The sequence below is a fragment of the Tiliqua scincoides genome, chromosome 1 (assembly GCF_035046505.1).
Source record: "Tiliqua scincoides isolate rTilSci1 chromosome 1, rTilSci1.hap2, whole genome shotgun sequence".
Classification (NCBI taxonomy): Eukaryota; Metazoa; Chordata; class Lepidosauria; order Squamata; family Scincidae; genus Tiliqua; species Tiliqua scincoides.
Genome location: NC_089821.1, coordinates 59,141,996 through 59,162,742, shown reverse-complemented (window position 1 = coordinate 59,162,742; position 20,747 = coordinate 59,141,996). Strand labels below are relative to the sequence as shown.

The 20,747-nt window shown below is 43.2% G+C and overlaps 1 protein-coding gene across 1 annotated transcript in view; it reads right to left on the bottom strand.

Moving 5' to 3' along the window:
• Positions 1–18,249, bottom strand: part of SLC25A22 (solute carrier family 25 member 22) — an 85,212-nt gene extending 66,963 nt beyond the window's left edge. Inside the window, exon 1 of the mRNA XM_066610466.1 lies at positions 18,130–18,249. The gene's annotated coding sequence lies outside the window, so the exon portion shown is untranslated. The remainder of the gene's footprint in view (positions 1–18,129) is intronic.
• Positions 18,250–20,747: the final 2,498 nt, after the last annotated feature.

Sequence of the window (20,747 nt, the reverse complement as noted above, 5' to 3'; positions counted from 1 at the left end):
GCCAATATCCAAACCGCATCTGTCTCCCTTACCACACTGTTATATATCTCTGATTTATGCCTCCTAAAACAGCTTGCACACATTCACTTACCCCTTGGAGACTTTTCCAATCTCCCAATCTCCAGAGCAGCGCATGCTCTGTTGGCCCAGCTACATCAGCAGGGATAGTTTTGGGTAGTACTGGGCTGCCTGTCTCTTTCATTGGATGCTCTATAGTCTAGGCAGGATCTAGCAGTAAAGCATTCCAGGTGCACATGACTATTCTCTCCTTATCTTTTGTTGCTTGTACCATCATTTGAACAGACAAGGAACAATCCCACCAAAAGTAAAAAAAAAAAGAAAAAAGAAAAAAGGTCAGGCTCAGCTGTTAGTTCAGATAGCATTTTAAAAGATTATTCTTGTATCTGAGCACTAGGCAGGCAACCAAGCAATGAGCCATCAGCATCTTTGACTCCACAATCAGCTCAATTCACACAGTTATAGAGCAGGTGCATTCTGGTGGTTACAGGGCCAGATATGAAATATAGGGAAATATTTAGAACCAATGAACGGATACATCTCTCTCACAGCTCAATCCTATCCATATCTATGCATAAATAAATCCCATTATAGTCAATGGAACTTACTCTCAGGTAAGTGCGGACAGGATTGCAATCTTACGGCACAATCCCATCCAATTTCCCAGTGCCGATGCAGACATAATGCAGTTCGAAGGTAAGGGCAAACATTCCCTTACTTTGAGGAGGGCTCTATAACTGCCTCCACCATTGCAGGATGCCGCTCATTGGCACAGTTGCATCAATGCTAGGAAGTTGAATAGAACTGGGTCCTTAATTCACTTAAATGAGGAGCAATCACTAGCAGAAGAAAACAATGGAACCTTCCATGTAGCACAAATTAACATGCAACAAGCACAGTTTTCAGCAGGCAGCCAAGATTTACTCTTTTTAAACAAGACAGTTTTGAGTGCTGTCTTCTAAGCTGGGATCTGCTTCCTGCTGCTCTAATTCATGATTATGGATTTTTAGTGGCTTGACAATTATTGTCAAATCTATTTATGATCCTTGTTAGAGTCTGTAGAATTTTTTTTCCTTTATATTATTATTGGTTAACGTTGAATATTTTGATAGAAAGGTGGGATATAACTGCTTGAAAACAATTGACCAAACTATATTAGCTGATGTTTGAATGAGAACCTCTTTCTTTCATGTTTTTAGATCACTATTACTGCCACTAAGCAACTCCTTCTCCCTAACTCATCCTCTGGCAATATATGCTATATGCTGTGCCAGCAGTCACTCTTCAGCTCCAAGAAGGGATCATTCATGAGTTCTCAGGATGACAGGGATGACAAAAATGCTCCCATGGTATTTGACTGCATTCTGGTCTGCACAACTACCCTTCCTCTCCTTATAAAAGATAAATACATGGTAACTAATCTCAGAGCTGTGAATACCAATTAGCCAGCATCCACCATTTTCTTGTTTGACAGATGTTCGGTAGTGAAGCTTGTCTCTATTAAGCTGGAAGATCTGCTTTGGGGCTTGTTCTGTCCTGTGGGGACATGATTCAAGTTAGATGCCTCTCCAGTGACCAGCAGCCCAGCACAACAAATAAGGGCTGTAGAAGGAGGATTGCAAAGGTGTTACATAGTCTCTCCACAACTTTGAATTACATGTCATGTTTCCAAACACTGCACATGGACCCCCAGAGCCTCATACATCTTCACACATAATCACTCTTCGAAACAGTTGAATGATACTCGCATACCAAATATCAGCAGCCCAGATAGGAGCATTTTCCACAACTGAGACACAGCAGTAATTAGTAATAGTGGGAATAGGTACTATGATACAAGGGAGATTGGTTCCAGGACCATAGCTCCACCAGTAGTACGTGAAGGTCGCTAGCAATTTGCATTTATACAACCAGAGTTTAAATTACCACCAGTGGGATTAATTTTTGCAGCTACAGCAATTACTATCATCTGGTAAACTACTATAGTCAGGTTCTTTCCACCAACTGTTTATAGAAGCAAAAAGAGGAAAGCGAGAAACCACCAGTGCTTTTCTATTATCATTGTTTGAGTCTATCTCAAGGCAGTTCTGCCTTGAGTTCTACAGTTGTGCAGCTTAGCAGCAACAAGTTCTGGGATAAAATAAGCCCTCTTTTCATTCTGCTTAATTGAGCAGATTCCTACATCAGTATGACAATACAATCATCTCATCATTTAAAATCTCTGATACATACTGACCATCTTAGTAATAGCTGAGTATATTGATGGCCTTTTTTTTTTTAATGGAAAAAGTCTCAATTTCACACTTTAACATTCGATGCTTCTAGAACTTCATCAGATGCAAGGCCTGTATGAATATACTTAACCCATAGGCCTATCAGCAAGTATATGACCAAAAATGAACAAGGTCAGGGAACATGTCTCCCTTTTTGTCTTGTATGAAAATAACTAAACAAATCTAAGATCAGAATCTCAGTTAAATGTACTGTACTTGCTCCCATCTACAACAACTGACAATTTAAATTATTTGGGATTGCAATTCTTTAATTGTTGCAGGGATCTAATTAAAAACAAAATAAAAACACAACCTGCAGTTGTGATCTCTCTCCTATCCCAAGGAACTTACAATCTATATTTAAACAGTACGACAATAGAAGGAAGGAGCGATTGTAGGGGATGAAGAGCAGCACATGTTGTTACATATACTTGGGCTTTGTTGCATACATAGTCTCATCTTACTGCCAGCTGTGGGAGAGTACCTTTCATAGTGGAAACAAACTGCTAGTAACTATAGTACTGTGGTGAGCAGCCACGAAAATAGTTCCAACAGAAACACACTAACAATACTTGCTTACAGGACAAATTGGTGCTCTAAGTGCTTTAGAAATGTTTCTTAGCACTAACTTACAAGAGTAGCTTTCCTACTCAGGTTCCAATTGTCACACTGGGTGAACTATTTATCCAGGCATTCCACACGCATTCCACACCACGTATTCCTTGTTTTCCAGAACCCTCATATTTAGTCCCAGCTCCCTTCTTGCTTTTAGAACAAGACATTTTATTTGTTTAAAGAGAAAAAAAGGCACCCCTATAGTTTGCCTTATTTAACAAAACAAAAAAAATCAGAATGGAATGTCTGCAGTGCCAGAAAACCAACAGGATCATTTGTTAATAGGGATACTTAAGACGGTTACTAGAAACACACACAAGTTCTTTGTGCTTAAGTGATCTAATAATGCACATACTAATTACATTAATTCAAACAAGTCTAATGTGCTTTGGGGAAAGGGGCAGGGTAAACTCAGACAGAGAATTACAACCATGTGATATAAAGGAGGCTAAAGGGAAACTGAATATGGCAGCAACAAAATTTCTCCAAAATCTTATAGCAATAAATGTTTAAGATCCGTTTACAAACTTCTGTGTCCATTGGGGTTAAATTCCCACTATTACATCCAACCAGAGAAAGAGTGTTATATTAATAAATGAGTGGCCACCAGGCATGTTCAAGGATTTCTGTAAGAGTTTCAGATATTTTATTTTCTGAGGGCCCAATCTTATCCAGCTTTCCAGCACTGATGCAGCTATGCCAATGGGGCATGTGCTGCATCCTGTGATGGGGAAGCAGTCACAGATGCCCCTCCCCCAAGGTCAGGGTATGTTCCCTTATCTTGGGGCTGCATTGCAGTTGCTTTGGCGTTGGACTTTTGGATACAGGGAAAGCATCTCACAAAATACACTGACAATGAATTAGGCAGAAGATAGTGAAAAAGTAATCTATTCAAAGATACCAGTAATTTACATAAATGAGATCTTGCTTCTTTTAGGAGTTGCCATACCAGGCAGAGTCTGACAGGTCAAGTCCCAGCATATAAATCTGAAAATATGGATGCATTCGGCAGAGTTGGTACACTCAGCCAAGCCAAATGGAATTCTGGCCAACTTGAGGACAAACAGATAATATTGTGCATACAAAAAAACTACATACAATATACAAAGACTGTTGATCTGCATGTGTGTACATTATGTTCAATATATGTAAGGCAGTGGTTCTTACACATTTAGCACAAGGACCCACTTTTTAGAATGAGAATCTGTTAGGTCCCACCGGATGTGATGTCATGACCAGAAGTGACATCATCAAGTAGGAAAATTTTTAACAAGGTTGCAATCCTACCCACACTTACCCAGGAGTAAGTCCCATTTACTATCATTGTTAAAAGCATATACATAGTAGCCTGTTAAAAGTACAGAGCTGTAACATTTTCCCAGATGCAGTCAAATCCCATGAGAGCATCAAGTCTCATATATTGAAATGAACAGGGACCCACCTGAAATTGGCTCACGACCCACCTAGTAGGTCCCAACCCACAGTTTGAGAAACACTGATGTAAGGTGCTCGGTACCTGGTTTCACTTTTAAAATAAGCACATATACAGCCAACAAAGATATGTACAAATGTACATATGTCTGTCCAGTGTAATGTGTGAACAGTCCTTTGGAATGTGTCTTTCCAATAATTCACTCTGACCCACAAGTAAAGAAGGTGACAAAAAAGATTCCCTTTCAGTGCACATTTAATACATAGACCTGTTTGCATGATAAACAGGATACAAATTTATGAGCCCAGGGGGCCAACATGCTGGCCTTAATTTTGTGCTGTAAATTTAAGGAGTAAAAGCAATAGAAGTCCAACAGCAGAGCAGGGTGAAGCAAGATAAAAGCATGCTCTTTGATTCATTCCTCTTCTGCTGTTCACTGGACAGCTTTCTTATAGGCCATCCCATCTTGCCCATTGCACTGAAGTTAGGCACTAGGGAGCACACAGAGCAAACTTATCTTCCTATTCCTATTTCACTGGGTTGCTGCTCTAGGAATTCCACTGCAGGAGGTCAGCTGAGGAACTTCTTTCCCAGACGCTTTCCAACCCTCCCCTCTTTTTCTGTATTTGAACATGATCTTTGTCAGAGTCTATAGGCCCCCAAGCCATAAGAGATTTTACATGATGGTGCAGCTAAAATGCCTATTTCAGGCTAAGAGCTATGCCTGCAAGTGCATGTATGCTGTGTCACCCCATCTGCCCCAGACCATGGATTAGCATGATCAGCCTGCAAAAAGCAGCTCAAGGCTGTGTCTGTACAGCAGCAGATACAGAATAACTACACAGATCCTTCCAGCCTATATTCAGACCTCAAAGAATAAAATGGGGGGGGGACCCATCATATAATTCACTTATATGAATTAAAAGGATATGCTATCAGGCACCAGGATGCTAAGCACACACATTGAGTCATGTGGAGGCTGATGGAGACAGTAGTTGTCCTTTCCTTCCAAAACAAAATTCAGACCATCTGTTGAAATATTTGTAAAAAATAACTCCTTTCTCTGAGGGAGGAAAGAAAAAAAAAAAAACCTTGAGGCTCCCATCATTTGTTTCATAAGACATTTTAAAGAATTCTGTGCTCACCATCATATAATTAAAACCAATGCGGGATCAGGCCAAAAACCCAGCACCTTAAATTGGCCCACCAGCTGCCTCTGGAAAGTCCACAAACAGGAGAGAAAGGCACACTTTTCTCCCACCATTGCTCCTCTTCGACTGGTATTCAGAGACATACTGCACTGAACCTGGAAGTAGTGCATAGCATTATGGCCAGTAGCCAATGATAAACCTGTCCTCCATGAATTTGTCCAAAACCCTTTTAAAACCATCCAAGCTATCCGCCATCACCGCAAACAAATTCATACACTAGTCAGTGTGTGAAGTACTCTCTTTGTCCATCCTAAATCTCCTGCTAATTAGTTTCATTTGATGACCTCTGGTTGTTTGTTCATTCTCTCTCTCACCCCCCTCCCTTTCATGCATAACTTTAAAATCTTAGAGCACAATCCTAGGCATGTCTACTCAGAAGTAAGCCTCACCAAGTTCAATGGGACTTACTCCCTTGTAAGCATGTATAGGATTATAACCTTAGATAATGTACATGCCTATCTTATTGCATCTTTTTCAAGTTAAATAGCCCCAAACATTGTTCCCTTTCTTTGTCAGCCCTCTGATCATTTTGGTGGATGGTCTTTTGCAGCTCTATCATATACTTCTTGAGGTGTGGCAATCAGAACAGTACACAGTATTCCAAATGTGGCTGTACCATTGACTGTATAGGGGTAATATAATGCAAGCAGCTTTATTCTCTATCTTTTTTGTAAGGACCCCAGAAAGGAATTTGTCTTCTTCACCACTGCCGCAAAGTGGGTCAATGTTTTCATTGAGCTATCCACAAGGAACCATAGATCTCTTTCCTGGTTCATCACTAATACTGTAGTCTTAATTACATTTGCAAAGCATCACTGTTCATCAGTGTCTCTTGATTCCAGGTGTTCTGTAGAAATTGTGTTGAAGTACAAAAGCTGTGCTGGATGGATAAACAGCCAATTGCAAACCAAAAGACAATAAAACTGTTTGCAATGCAAGCTACATGAATAAAGGGTTTAGGTCAATCAGATGCAGTTTTATACAAGCACTGATTTTCAGACTGATTTAAAGTACTCACATAAAAACATAATAGTCACAGTCAATAAATCAAAACAGATTTAACAAGAATTCTTGCCACAAGGGAGATGGAGAGATGGCTGGTCCTCCGCTCTCCATTAGCAGAGAGCAGGTGCCCTAAAACTGGAAATGGAGTAATAATTTAATTGTAATTTTGAAATGCATGTAATTTTGAAATGCAGTGCAAATTAGATAATCACAGAGCTGCAATTCAATTGGTTGCACAAATCTGGATATGTGCTTACAGAAATGTGCTTACAGACCCTTTATTTTCACATATAACTTGAACCACTGCAGGCCTTTTGACACCAGATTCCCCCACTTTGGACATGTAAGAGCATTTCTCTAGTAAGCCCTGAAGACATATAGCATTGTTTTGTTTGTATGGCTCTTGTATTGTTAGATTGTCTTTCAACAGAATTTGGAAGTATTGCTGAAAGGTGGTTCCAGGATTTGGACAGGATATCAAGTAAAACTGTAGCCATTATACGAGTTTTGGGTTGGGATCTTGTAGGCCTTTGTTTAGTCTCAATCACTGACATTAGACATTTTCATAGCTGAAGTAAATAGTTGAGGGTCTTACACGCACGCATGCACATACCCAAAAACAAACCCTCTTTCAGGAACACAGTTCATTTTTTAATTCATAGGCTCAAGCCAAACAATATGATTCACTCTTGCTTTATGAATGTTCTAGAGAACCCTTTTTTAATTTTATTATTTTCATTATATTGAAAACACACATTGATACTAACACAAAATTTTAAAAGACTTCCACTTATCTCTACTACAGGCTTACAAGCATACATAATAATATCTATCTTGCTAATATTTGATACAATAAAGATTAAACTTAATATTATATCTCTTTTATATCCGTCTCTTCTATTCAATCTCCAAACCCACAGGTATATAACTCATTACAATCTGAGCTCTGCAGGAAAATCACAAATGGCTTCCACTCAGTCAAGAATGAATCTATTTTCTTTTCTCTAATTAAAGATGTCAACTTTGCCATCTCCACAAACTCCAGCTAGAGACCCCTTTTTAATTTAGTACCTATAGGACTTACGTTGCTGTTTTAATACTACTTTATATTACTCGTATCTGTATGTTACTGTTGTCTTTGCACCTTTTAACTGCACCAGTAACATTTTACAGTAACTGATTTTATTTAACATTTTTGTTAACTGTAGCTTATATTATATTGTATTTTAATTTTTGTGCACCACTTTGAGCACCAGAAAAGTGGTATACTGTATAAATCTTTAAAATAAAATGTCTGAATTGACCAGTCTGGCTTGTAATTTGCCAGCAAATTAGAATCAGAAACCATCATTTGGTGCAATTTCTGAATTGGCAAACCATGGTTACAGCCATTACAGTAATCTCTCCACCTCAGAGACTGCTGCATTATGGAGACAAGAGCAAACTTATGAAGCTCTCTTCATAAGAAGATGAAAAACCAGAGAATCAACCCTAAACATAGTTTGCCTGTAGGATGTCTGGCGCTCAAACCCTGGTTTGGGTTCTCAAGTGTACTTAAGTATGATGTCTGATCTCAACAAAACAGAATGTGGTAAGTAGGATGCTTCCACTGAAAGTAACTGAGTGAATGTGGCCCGGTCTCAGTTTTCTGCTACTAAAATGCAAATATTTCACAATTTTTAAGAATATGTTTTGCATTCTCAGCTTTAGATATGACAGCAGGCCTGCTTCCCATAAGCAAGCATTAGCATCACTTCATAGAAAGCATACACAGGGAAAACATTGGGAAGTGCATCAGAGGAAGAGTTATGCTACTGTGAAACTAAACATGCTAGGAGTCTTTAAAAACTTACAGCCCAATTCTAACCTGCACTGGCACAGCCTGGCCCATATCCAGCACAGTTAGAAGGCAGCTGGAGGTCTCTTCGGGATATTTTTCCCCTTACCCTGAGAAACACCCCAGCCAGCCGTATGGGGTTAGTCAGATCTCTGCGAACTATATAGCTGGCGGAGGTCTGAGCAGCCTGGGGTAAAGCCAGCTGACCCAGAAGGAAGGATGCAGCAGAGGAGGCCTCTGCCAATCCCACCCCCTCCTGGGCTTAATACACTCCAGTTATGCCCTCTTCCCACCCAGAAACACTTCCTAACTCCAAAACTGCCAACTGCCTCCTGCCACCCGCTCCCGGCCCCATGCCGCTCAGCGCAAAACATACCTCCAGTGGTGGCCAGGGGCTTGGATCCAGCACTGGCAGGCCCGCATTGGCCATCCTGCAGGCATGGCCTCCCCAAAAGTCATCAGAAAGCACTTTATAGTGCTTTTATAACAGCTTGCACCAGTGTACCAGCACTTTCCTGATTTAGGATTGCACTCTCAGTTTGTTGTAGCATGAACTTTCATAAGAAAGAACTTGCTACTTTTATCAGTTGCACACCATGCAGTAAATCATAGTGATGGTGCGGGCATGCACACATAGACACTAGGAAGTTAGTGTCTTTGGGGCTATCCAGAATAGGAAGCATATTCCAGAGAAGCGGTTGGCCCTCTGGATGGTGAGGGAGGGAAAGGGGAGATAAAAGGAGACTTAGAGATGGCAGAGAAATTAAATGAGTTCTTTGCATCTGTCTTCACGGCAGAAGACCTCGGGCAGATACCGCTGCTCGAACGGCCCCTCCTGACCAAGGAATTAAGTCAGATAGAGGTTAAAAGAGAAGATGTTTCAGACCTCACTGATAAAGATCAATAAGTCACCGGGCCCTGATGGCATCCACCCAAGAGTTATTAAGGAATTGAAGAATGAAGTTGCTGATCTTTTGACTAAAATATGCAACTTGTCCCTCAAAACGGCCACGGTGTCAGAGGATTGGAGGATAGCAAATGTCACACCAATCTTTAAAAAGGGAAAGAGGGGGGACCCAGAAAACTATACGCCAGTCAGCCTAACATCTATACTGGGTAAGATGGTGGAATGCCTCATCAAAGATAGAATCTCAGAACACATAGACGAAAAGGCCTTGCTGAGGGAGAGTCAGCATGGCTTCTGTAAGGGTACGTCTTGCCTCACAAACCTTTCAGAATTCTTTGAAAAGGTCAACAGGCATGTGGATGCGGGAGAACCCATAGACATTATATAACTGGACTTTCAGAAGGCGTTCGACACGGTCCCTCACCAAAGGCTACTGAAAAAGCTCCACGATCAGGGAATTAGAGGGCAGGTCATCTCCTGGATTGAGAACTGTTTGAAGACCAGGAAAGTGGGTGTCAACGGGCAATTTTCACAATGGAGAGAGGTGAAACACGGTGTGCCCCAAGGATCTGTCCTGGGACTGGTTCTTTTCAACCTCTTCATAAATGACCTGGAAACAGGGTTGAGCAGTGAGGTGGTTAAGTTTGCAGACGACACCAAACTTTTCCAAGTGGTGAAGACCAAAAGTGATTGTGAGGAGCTCCAGAAGGATCTCTCCAAACTGGCAGAATGGGCAGCAAAATGCCAGATGCATTTCAACGTAAGTAAGTGTAAAGTCATGCACATTGGGGCAAAAAATCAAAACTTCACATATAGGCTGATGCGTTCTGAGCTGTCCGTGACAGATCAGGAGAGAGATCTTGGGGTGGTGGTGGACAGCTCGATGAAAGTGTCGACCCAATGTGCGGCGGCAGTAAAATTGAGTGTTGGGAGAGTTAGAACAGACAAAAGGAAATATTTCTTTACAAAGCGTGTGGTTGGTCTGTGGAACTCCATGCCACAGGATGTGGTGATTGCATCTGTCCTGGATGCCTTTAAAAGGGGATTGGACACGTTTCTGGAGGAAAAATCCATTAGGGGTTACAAGCGATGATGTGTATGTGCAAACTCCTGATTTTAGAAATGGGCTATGTCAGAATGCCAGATGCAAGGGAGGGCACCAGGATGAGGTCTCTTGTTATCTGGTGTGCTCCCTGGGGCATTTGGTGGGCCGCTGAGAGATACAGGAAGCTGGACTAGATGGGCCTATGGCCTGATCCAGTGGGGCTGTTCTTATGTTAGCATATAACATAAGTGCCTTTTCAAAATGGGAACACAAATTGTGATGCTAAGACATGTGCCTAATTGCTGAAGTGGCTATGTAACCACTTTGTGAGTGGTTCAACTCCTGTTGAAAAGTGGTATATAAATATTAAGAATAATGATTGAACTGATCAGTAAACCTGTAACTGAATTATTACACGATACAGTATACATTTTTAACCCAACATGGATTTAAAAACTCTCCTCCACCACCATTTCCTGTTGCGTCTGGATAAATTAAAAGCCCAAAGACAGATTGAGGCTTTCATCATAGCATTCACTACAGCTATATTTGCAGACAATACTAGTCAAAGTCTATTAGACAAAAGCCTGGGGTGAGTCACCATACAGCCAGATGGAGCTGTTTCTGAGAGAAAGAAGCATCAAACAAGTGCAGAATGATTAAAATATAAACAGGATGTTATGAAATTAGTATTAAATATCATGGCTCTAATTTGATACATTAAAATGAGGCAAGTAGCAAAAAAATTAACCCATAAGATCTTTTGCAATTCAACGTGTTTAGGCACATGAACTAGTGCAAAAAAGTCAAGATTTTATATTTACAAGTGTTGCCCTGAGGAAGAACCATATATCAGTATGGTCAGTTTCCATTTGAAAGAAAAATACTGACACCTAGACTGTGTATTTCCCCTTCTCAATTGAAGCCAAAGCATTAAAACTGCAGTGCCCATGTTGTGTTACTTCATATCAGAACCAAACAGTTAAAATAGATCTCCTAACTTGTAGGGACAGAAAGGCAGGATACAAACACCTGGATAAATAAATAACCCTAACAGATATTTCTGGTGTGCTGAAAAACAAATGTGTGTGTTTGGCTCCGTTTACTGTTGGCCCCATGAAATTTGTAGATAATGATGGACATCTGAAAGAAGATCATCTCTCTTCCTGAAAAAAAGAGAAGGTGGTCTTTAGAGGTCCACTGCATGGATCACTGTGATCAAGTCTGTTTGACTTGGGTAAGGAGGCACTTGACACTCCAGCTGGGCAAAGGTCTCCCAGCCACTGCTGCCACCTGATGATCAAGAATCAGCACAGCTTTTATTAGGACACCGAAAGGTAATTCCTTTGAATCTTCTGCTACTAACAAAAACGAAAGTACTGTACAGAGAGGCCAAATGAAATTGGACCTTCAGTGGAACCCTAAAACAGAAACAAATACTATAGACAGCTCAAGCTGCCAAAAGTACTTCTAAAGTACAATCACCAGCAACTGAATACTGCACCATACAGAAGCAATTAGCAGAAAATAAAAAGATCTAGGAATCTGCAGGTTCATGAGCAAAATGGGACAAAACAAATAAGTTTTACAGCAGCCCTTTTACCTTCCCTAGAGCCATGAACATCCCATCAATAAACCCACCATGTGGACTGTATTCCAATTTTAAGTGCCAGCCTAACTCTCTTCCTGCTATGCCACTTTTCAAAGAGTTTTTATATAGGAAATATTTTTTTAAAGTAGCCTTCCAACTGCATTAAGCAATATAATCCATTAAACTACCTACATGCTCTATCACTTCATTTTGAAACACTGCAGATCCAGCCTAAAAAAGATTGTACAAAAGAAGGTTGTAATGTCCATGTCAGGCGGAGACCCCGGCCCTTGGTGTGCGACCGAGTGCGGAGAGCTTACCCTGTCGATGAGAGTTGGTCGTCGGCGGAAAAAAGGACGGGAGGCCGATACAGCTGTCTTGCACAGACGGTTTACTTGCATCAACCTCTTGACATTCATTGGGCCTGTTACGGCACAGGCCCCTTTGCCTTACACAGACTCGTGTCGTCAACACACGATAGGCTCATTCCCCGTTCCTCCCTGGCCCCTTGAGGATTCGGGCAGAGCTCTCCGACTGATGCCTGTTGGCCAGGGGTATGGGTTCTCGATGGCTGCCGTGCTGTTGTCCGGGGTCAGCTTAGCTGTCCTCGGGAGGGCCCCAGGTATCTCCGGGCTTGTCCCCCAATCAGCCAGCCTCCAGTGGAGGTAGCTGGCTCCAAGGCCTCAGGTCTATACCTTCGCTCCTCCTGACGTCACACCTGGGGCCCGGGCAACTCCAGGATCGGGGAGCTCCCAGCCCCCGGCCCCTCTCTCCAGGGCTGAGGTAAGCAAAGTTCCCTTTGGGGTCTGGATCATCTGAATAAGGCCAGGGTTGCTACCCCCTCTGGCCTTCCCCTCGACCCTGCTCCCACCTGGAGAGGAGTGACCTCTCCCTAGGCTGCCCAGCCTCCTTATGAGGCCAGTCTCTGGCTGGGCCAACCCCACCCCTTCTGGCCACATGGCAGCTGGCTGCTCCCAGGAGGCACTAGGCCCTACTCCCAGGGAGGTGTCCTGCCTGGGACCCCAGTCCTGATGGTGCTTAGGTCTTACTCCCAAGGAGGCCCCTACTCCTCAGGCGTTCCCGGCCACCTGGGCTGGGCCCAGGTGACAAAGGTGTTTTAATAGGGTTATTCCTTATAAATACCATTGTTCCCTACATGTAACTTAGGGAAGCATTTTCAGATTCACACTACATATTCTTGGATTCAAGCTTAATTATTTTCTATCGTTCTGTACCTTATTTTTTCTTCTTTCGCTTTTTCCCCCCAGCTCTAATGTTCTCCCTTTGTTTGGCCTCCTTCAAAGTACAATGTTGTGCAATACTCTGCAGGAAAGGGATTATATAAACTAATGTACCTCGACAAAATATATCACATATTAAAATCAGTGCCTCTGCACACTCTCACTACAATGTACACAGCCTTCAGAGGTTTTGGAGCCTGTGCAAAGAATATTAACTTAATATTCATTGCACAGAAACTCATGATACAGAATCAAGTCACAGAGTTTAGCACAGTCACTAAACTCAGGTTCCAAGCTGGCAAGTAAGAAAGGCAGTAAAAGTTAGCCACCATTAAGCACTAAATTACAAATGTTTTAATGCTCTGTTGGGACAGTTGTTAATATACCTGTATTATAGGAATCTGCTTGGGGGGAGGGGAAATGCCTTAGGAAAATGTTTTTAAAATAATCTCATGTCTAGATAAATCATGAGGTCCTTTTTTGTTGTGGCTACCTATTGCTATTATGGTGATCCAGATTTATCAGGGTCAAGCTACACATGTAATTAAGAGACAGGGTTAAAAGTTGAAATGAGTCCCTTTTCACAAACAAAACAGCTCAAGGGCACTATAATGTGGACTGGAACCATGACACACGGGGATGAGGGTTAAGCCTTTGGTGCTGTTTGCCCATCAGCTGCAAAAGTGGTTGTTTGCTGCAAATAGACTCTGGTGAGAAAACAGTGCAAAGTGAAAGTGTTAGCCCCATTCCCTGCTGGCCTGATCTGTATCTGATTTAACATAATGTGCAGTTTGGCTCTTAGTCCGTGCTTATATTATATAGCATCTTTATTCCGAATGGCATTCATGATGCCTGCTGAGGGCCGGACGTGATGTCATTAGGCAGGACGTATTGTCATTAAACAGGTCATAACCAAAAATAAACATTTTTCTCACTTAGGAATTCATTAGCTGCAAATGACAAAAGAGAAAACATGCAAATCTTTATATCGTATTTCAAGATATGGGAAAGCCCAATTTTCGTACAGGCTGCCCTTTCAGCAGTAACGCCTCAGCACTGCTCAGCAGCTGAGAGCCTGAGGGTTGGATAAAAAGCTTCCGCGGGCCACATCCGGCCCCCAGGCCTCATGTTTGACACCCCTGCTATAGAGTGCCTTTCAGAACTGAATTACAGGTAACAATTCAGCAGGTGAAGCTGTTACAGGCATCGTGCTGCAGTGATGGGGGAAGCTGTAGTTACATCCACATATACATGTAGTCACAACTATAAATTTGGATTCAAGAACTGTGATGTGGGCAACCAGCCAAGAGAAGGAGATCCAAACTAAAGATTTGGGACAGTGTGGTTTAGTGGCTAGATCACTGAATTAAAGCTAGTAAACTTGGGTTCTAATCCCCTCACAGCCATAAAGGATGATAAGTGACCTTGGGCAAGTACCATCTAACTTAACCTACCTTACAAGATTGCTAGGAGGATAAAATGTGAGAGAAACCACCTGTGTGTCACTTTGTGCTGCAGAAGGTCAGTTGAAATTTTTTTTAAATGAAAACGAACAAAAACCATTTTCTTCACTTCATAACTTGTCATGCTTTTTCTGTCTAAGCCATCCAGAGAAGCTTGTAAGGAAAGCACAAAACCCAAAAACTGAGTTCAAGACAAGCCCCTCTTCAAAAGCAATTCAGCTACTTATGAGTCATTTATTGCAACATTTCAATCTTTTGGTTAGGATGTAATCTTGTTCAAATACTACTACCTAAGGATCCAGCCATCTGTTCATAACATCATTTTGAGCATCAACATCTCTACAGTTGCCTCAAGACTGAACAAAGCAAACATATTTAAATGACCTCCTTTTGGGGCTGGTGCTGTATGAGCACATATCACAGCAAGGAAAAAAAGAAAGAAATGAACCCAGGAGCTATACCTCTATAAAGAGGTAACACAAATAAAGGAGGGAGAGAAGAGGCCGAGAGGTAAGTTGACATGTTCAAGGTCATGGCAGGACAGATCAAGTTCCAATTTCCCTGTACAGTAATCCAGTGCCCGGTCTAAAAAGAATTCAACTCTGCTAGGCCATTAAAAATGTTTGTTTTGACTTGTGCTTTTCTTTGCTTACATTTTTTAATTCTTTTTCATGTCTTTTAAACACAAAACCCTGAGAGAATGCCCTGGTTCCCACCTGGACAACTCCCGTTTATAAACTCAGAGCAACTGACACATGCCTAGCTGAATAGCCATTTCCAGAGTGGAGGACAACACCATCGCCCACCCCACCCCCTAGAGCAGAAACAGCCCAAGGCAGAAGAGACTTTCTGCCAGGTAGCCTCTGCTCTGTTACTGTTGCTAAATTAGGCACAGGAGACCAACCAGAAGGGAGAAGGATGACAGGACAGTCTGCTGTTTTTATTACTTATTGCCTTATTTAATTGTATTTTTATTTTAATTGTCAGCTACCTTGGGCACTGGACAGGTGCAATAAAAAATCCTAATAAATAAAATATTACGTGTATAGCAGGAGGCAGCTTGCTCTGTGACGAAACAAAAAATGGATTAGTGCTGCAAAAACCACAAAGTGTCTTCTGGCACCTTAAAGATAGAACACATTTACTAAAAGATAAACTTCATGGATTATAACCCACTTTATCAGATACATACACTTTTACTAGTTATGCACAGACAGGAAGATGTGACCTTGAGTAAGACAAATGATGTCCCAAGGTGCCTGCTTCACACCCACTGTACATGATGAGTCTGAATAATATAACAAGAAGCCCCCAATTCATACCATAGTTTTATTATTAGTAGTGTGATCAGTTACACTATTTAGGTCAATAATGCTAAAGCAAGGTAACAGAGAAAATTCTACCTCTCAGAGTTTAAGATTTGTTGCAACAAATCTCTAATTTGTAACATGCTATGGTCATCTATATGCCTGTATATCGACTACAGCGAGTGTATATCTTGCTGCATGTTCTTAAATTTAAAAAAAACACCTTGCATGCAGTCTGACTGGATCTGGCAATGATCTTACTCAGGGTGGGAAGAGACTCTGGTCAAACAATGTGCCTCGCTGCTTCCAGCATGTAGGAGGCTATAACTCAAATGGATACCCTGCTAGAGAACAAGCAGGATAGGGATCATGGTGGCATAGGGAAGGAATTGAAAAAGTGCGCCTGGACCACTTTCTGCAAAGGCTGTCTGATAGCAAACAATATACTGCAGTGTTTCTTTTTTTTACCAATGGTAATCAATTGGATTTACTCCTGGGGAAGTCTGAGCAGGATTGCAGCCTAGGATTGTTAAAAATTTTCCTGCTTGATGCTGTCACTTCCGGTCATGACATTTCCGGCGGGTCCTGACAGATTCTCATTCTACAAAGTGGGTCCCAGCGCTAAAAGTGTGAGAACCACTGATATACTGTACTCCTAACTTCCTCATCTCCATTCCTCATCTCAAACACATTACAGACAAAACTGTCCCACAAACAGCATTAATTCCCTGAACTCTTCAAGTTATGTGCATGTGTGTAAAAAAACTGGATTTATACAACCAAGACACTTCCTCATATTCTACTGAGCATCAAGATGCTAATGATACGATGTCAGTAAAAAATGTGAAACATTTTTACTGGGCTGAGTCAAAGCAATGTTATTTTAGATCTTCATCAGCTCAGAGTGACAACATATTCAGCACTAACTTCTTTTCCCCTACCCCTGCCCCTTCATGCTACCCACATTAAACCAGACTAAACCAGACCCACATTAAACCACCATCAAGATCAGTGCAATGTATGGGAACAGGGCATATGACTAAGGCATGACTTGTGAAAGGTCACCAAAATCACTGAGGCAGCACTATCCACAATACTTGCAATAAGGCCCACTGAACTGTGTCTAACTTACTTCTGAGTAAACACACATGGTCAGCCTAAGCATCACATGTCAGAAGAGAAATTCTCATGCCTTTGCCACAGTTGCCCTCTTCACACTCCAGATTTGCTGCATATCCCTAGCATAGCGATTCTCAACCACTGCGCCATGGCACACTGGTGTGCCATGAACAGTCTGCAGGTGTGCCACGGGAGTTTGGGGGTAGGTCATATATTAGTAGAACCATTGGGAGATGCAAGCAGCTGGTTGGTAGCGCAGTGTTGCCTTGTCAATTGTCAAAAAACTGAAGGTGTGCCTTGGCCATTTTAGTACCTTCTTAAAGTGCCCCAAGGCTGAAAAACGTTTTGGTGTCAAACTTTGGCCAACCTTTACCCTTCCCATAGCTCTCAAAAGTCAAGGTATATGACTTATATAACTTTAAATACCAAGCAGAAAATCAAAAGCAACCAGTTACTGGAGTTTACAGGAGCAGGCTGGTGATAATACCTTTGGGAGAACTCCCAGCTCCCCATAAGTGCGAGGAGAAAGAAGGGTTCCATTCAAACTTAGCCCCCCCCCCTTAAGTAGGGAAAGATGTAGTAGAGATAAAGCAGTCTTTCAGTATAGTAGAGAGTCTCCTTCCAGGGGAAGAGCATGATGCAACAGACCCAACGGGGGGGGGGGAGAAGAGCAGATCCTTCGGGTGGAATTTCGAATACGCCCTTATCATCATCATCATCATCAGCCCGCTTGGAATTAACCGGGGAGCTGATTGCAGAGGCACCAGCTGTAATCCCGCTGTTTGGTCCTGCCTTTAGGAGGAGAAAAGGACACACAGGCGCACTATGTGGGAGGCTAATCCCTGCCGGGTTGCAGGCGAGAGCAATGGGGAGAGGGGGGAGGAGGCAGCCTGGGCTGGCAAAGCCGCCTGCCTTTGCAAGCCTCTCACAGTGGCCATCAGTCCAGCCGCCCTCGCACGGAGGCAGCAGTGCCTGCAAGGAGCATCGGGGAGGCTCCCGCCTCGCCCCATCTCAGCAGCCCAGCCCAGCCCAGCCCAAGGCTGGAGGGGAAGGCGCAGCACTCACCCGGCGATCGGCCCCCTGCAAGCTGTCGGGGTGCCCGCCCTGCTCCTCCTCTGCCGGGGACCAGCTGGGGAAGCAGCACCGACCTCGCTCTGGCTTTTCCTTGAAGTGGTACAAACCAGGATGTCCGCCGAGCCGCTTTCCCAGCTCCAGCTCGGAGCCGCCGCCTCCGGCCGCCCGCGGGAACTGCAGCCGCTTTCCCCACCACTCCGCGCTCCCGCGGCCGCGTCCAAACCCTCCCCGAGCCCGGGCAGCGTCCCGCCCTGGGACAAGCAGCGGGGATGCTGCTGCTGCGGACGTCACAGCCCTCGGAGCCGCAGCCAAGGTAGCCAAGTCCTCTTCCGCAGAGCACAGCCAGAAGAAGAGGAGTGCAGGCTCGGGAAGGCAGGACGCAACTGGCCTTGGCAACAAGTGCTGATCCTTCACTTTCAACAGGGATCGTTCTTTCCTGCAAAGCCCCCATTTTTTTTTCATGGGGGGGGCGGTCCAGGAGCGCTCCCCAGCTGCCAACCTGGTTCTGCAAGAAGCATCCAAGACAGGGTACATCTATTTATGCCTCTGTAAGCTTGCCTACTGATCAAGTGCACTTTGTCTTGTTCAAATCAGGGCTGCAATCCTATACTGCACACCAGTGGTTCTCAAACTTTTAGAACTGGGACCCACTTTTTAGAATGAGAATCTGTCAGAACCCACCAAGAGTTTGGGTTATCTAATTTACCCAAGTTATCTAATTTAAAGGCATATCTAATTTACAGCCCAATCCTGTGCCTGTCTACTCAGAAGTAAGTCCCATTAGAGTCAATGGAGCTTACTCCCAGGAAAGTGTGCATATACAGTTTGAGAGGTGCAGGGAGTTGCAGAAAATCCTAAGAGCCAGCAGCTTACCTTTAGGAACTGGAATAGCATAGGGATCAATTAATTACAAATTACAAATAAATTATGAGATGGTGATTATTACTAAGAGGCCAGGCCTGCTCTGAGTGCCAGGTTCTACTCAGTGCTCCTACAGCTTGCCTTGCATGCCTTGTGTGCTCTCCTGTTCAGGTTCCTGTGCAGGGAACTCATCACGGGCCGGCCAGCCAACTGAGAGCCCAAACCTATGCATGCCTACTTGGAAGTCTCTGGGGGTGGGGGATGGCAGCAAGGAGCGAGTGAGTTCACTATTGCCCCCCAATCTCCTGTCTCCTGCTGCCTGCCTGCAGCAGCCTCTCTCCTCCTGTGTATGCCTTGTAGTAACCCGAGAGTCGGGTTTGTTGTTGCCTGCGCGTTGTAGCCCCCCCCACCGTGTAGCCTGTGTGCTGTAGCCCCTCCCACCCTGTAGCCCCCTGCATTTGCTACCCCCTGCACTCCCTTAGCTACGCTACTGGTCTAACTCCACCTCAGCACATTCACAGCTGAGAACATCCCCTTTCAAAAGGCATTTGAGGAAGTCAGCTGTTGTATCTTGCTAGACAGTGGTTCTCACCCTTTTAGTACTGGGACCTGCTTGTTAGAATTAGAATCTGTCAAGACCCGCCAGAAGTGACATCATCAAGCAGGAAAATTTTTAACCATCCAAGGGCCAAATCCTATCCAGTTTTCCAGTGCCGGTGCAGCCATTCCAATGGGGTGTGTGCTCTATCCTGTAGTGGGGAGGCAGTCACAGAGGCTTCATCAAGGTATGGGAGTCCCATACCTTCATCAAGGAGTCCCATTGACTATCATTGTTAAAAGCATATATATACCAGCCTGTTAAAAGTTCAGATGTGTCACATTTCCCCAAATGCAGTCACATAACCATGGTAGCATCAAGTCTAATAAGATATTACATATCTTTTTATCATATCATACATATCATATTACATCAAGTCTAATAAGATAATAAGATATTACAAATAAAATTTTGAAATGAATGGGGACCCACCTGAAATTGGCTCACAACCCACTTAGTGGGTCCGGACCCACAGTTTGAGAAACACTGCTATGCACACTTTCCTGGGAGTAAACCTCACTGAACACAATGGAACTTCCTTCTGAGTAGACATGCATAGGATTATGCTGTAAATCTCAGCTTGTTAGCCCACTACTGATCTAAGCATACTGATCTAAAATGTGTCCAAATAGAACTGCAAGTGGATGGGTGCAGGTGTTACAGTACCTATGCATCCACTTTAAATGAGAATTAAACCACCTTTTATGACATGTTTATTCAAGCATGATCATTGTGTAATTTGGTTCCAGTAAGTGTCTACCTGCCCTCCAGCTCCTAGCTGGATGTAATACCAGGTAGATCCAAACTCTTATAACTCTTTTATATCCATTGTACCTCAGGCCATATCATGATCACTCAGTCTCAGAGGAATATACACAGATGACAAAACCACCTCAAGTGGTCACTTGGGGCACCACATTTTTAGGGACAACACACACAAAAAAGTGGGAATTGTATAGTACTGTATCAGGCATTCAAAATGGCATCTGTGGGCAGGGGTAGGCCCACTGATGCACCACATAACTTGTCAGCCAATAGAAACCTGTGACACCAAGTACAACCATCTTCCAGTCCCACTTGCTGAGGCATGAACTGTGGTTTACCACAGATGTGGCCTAGCAACTAAGCACTGACAAATGGGAACATTGGG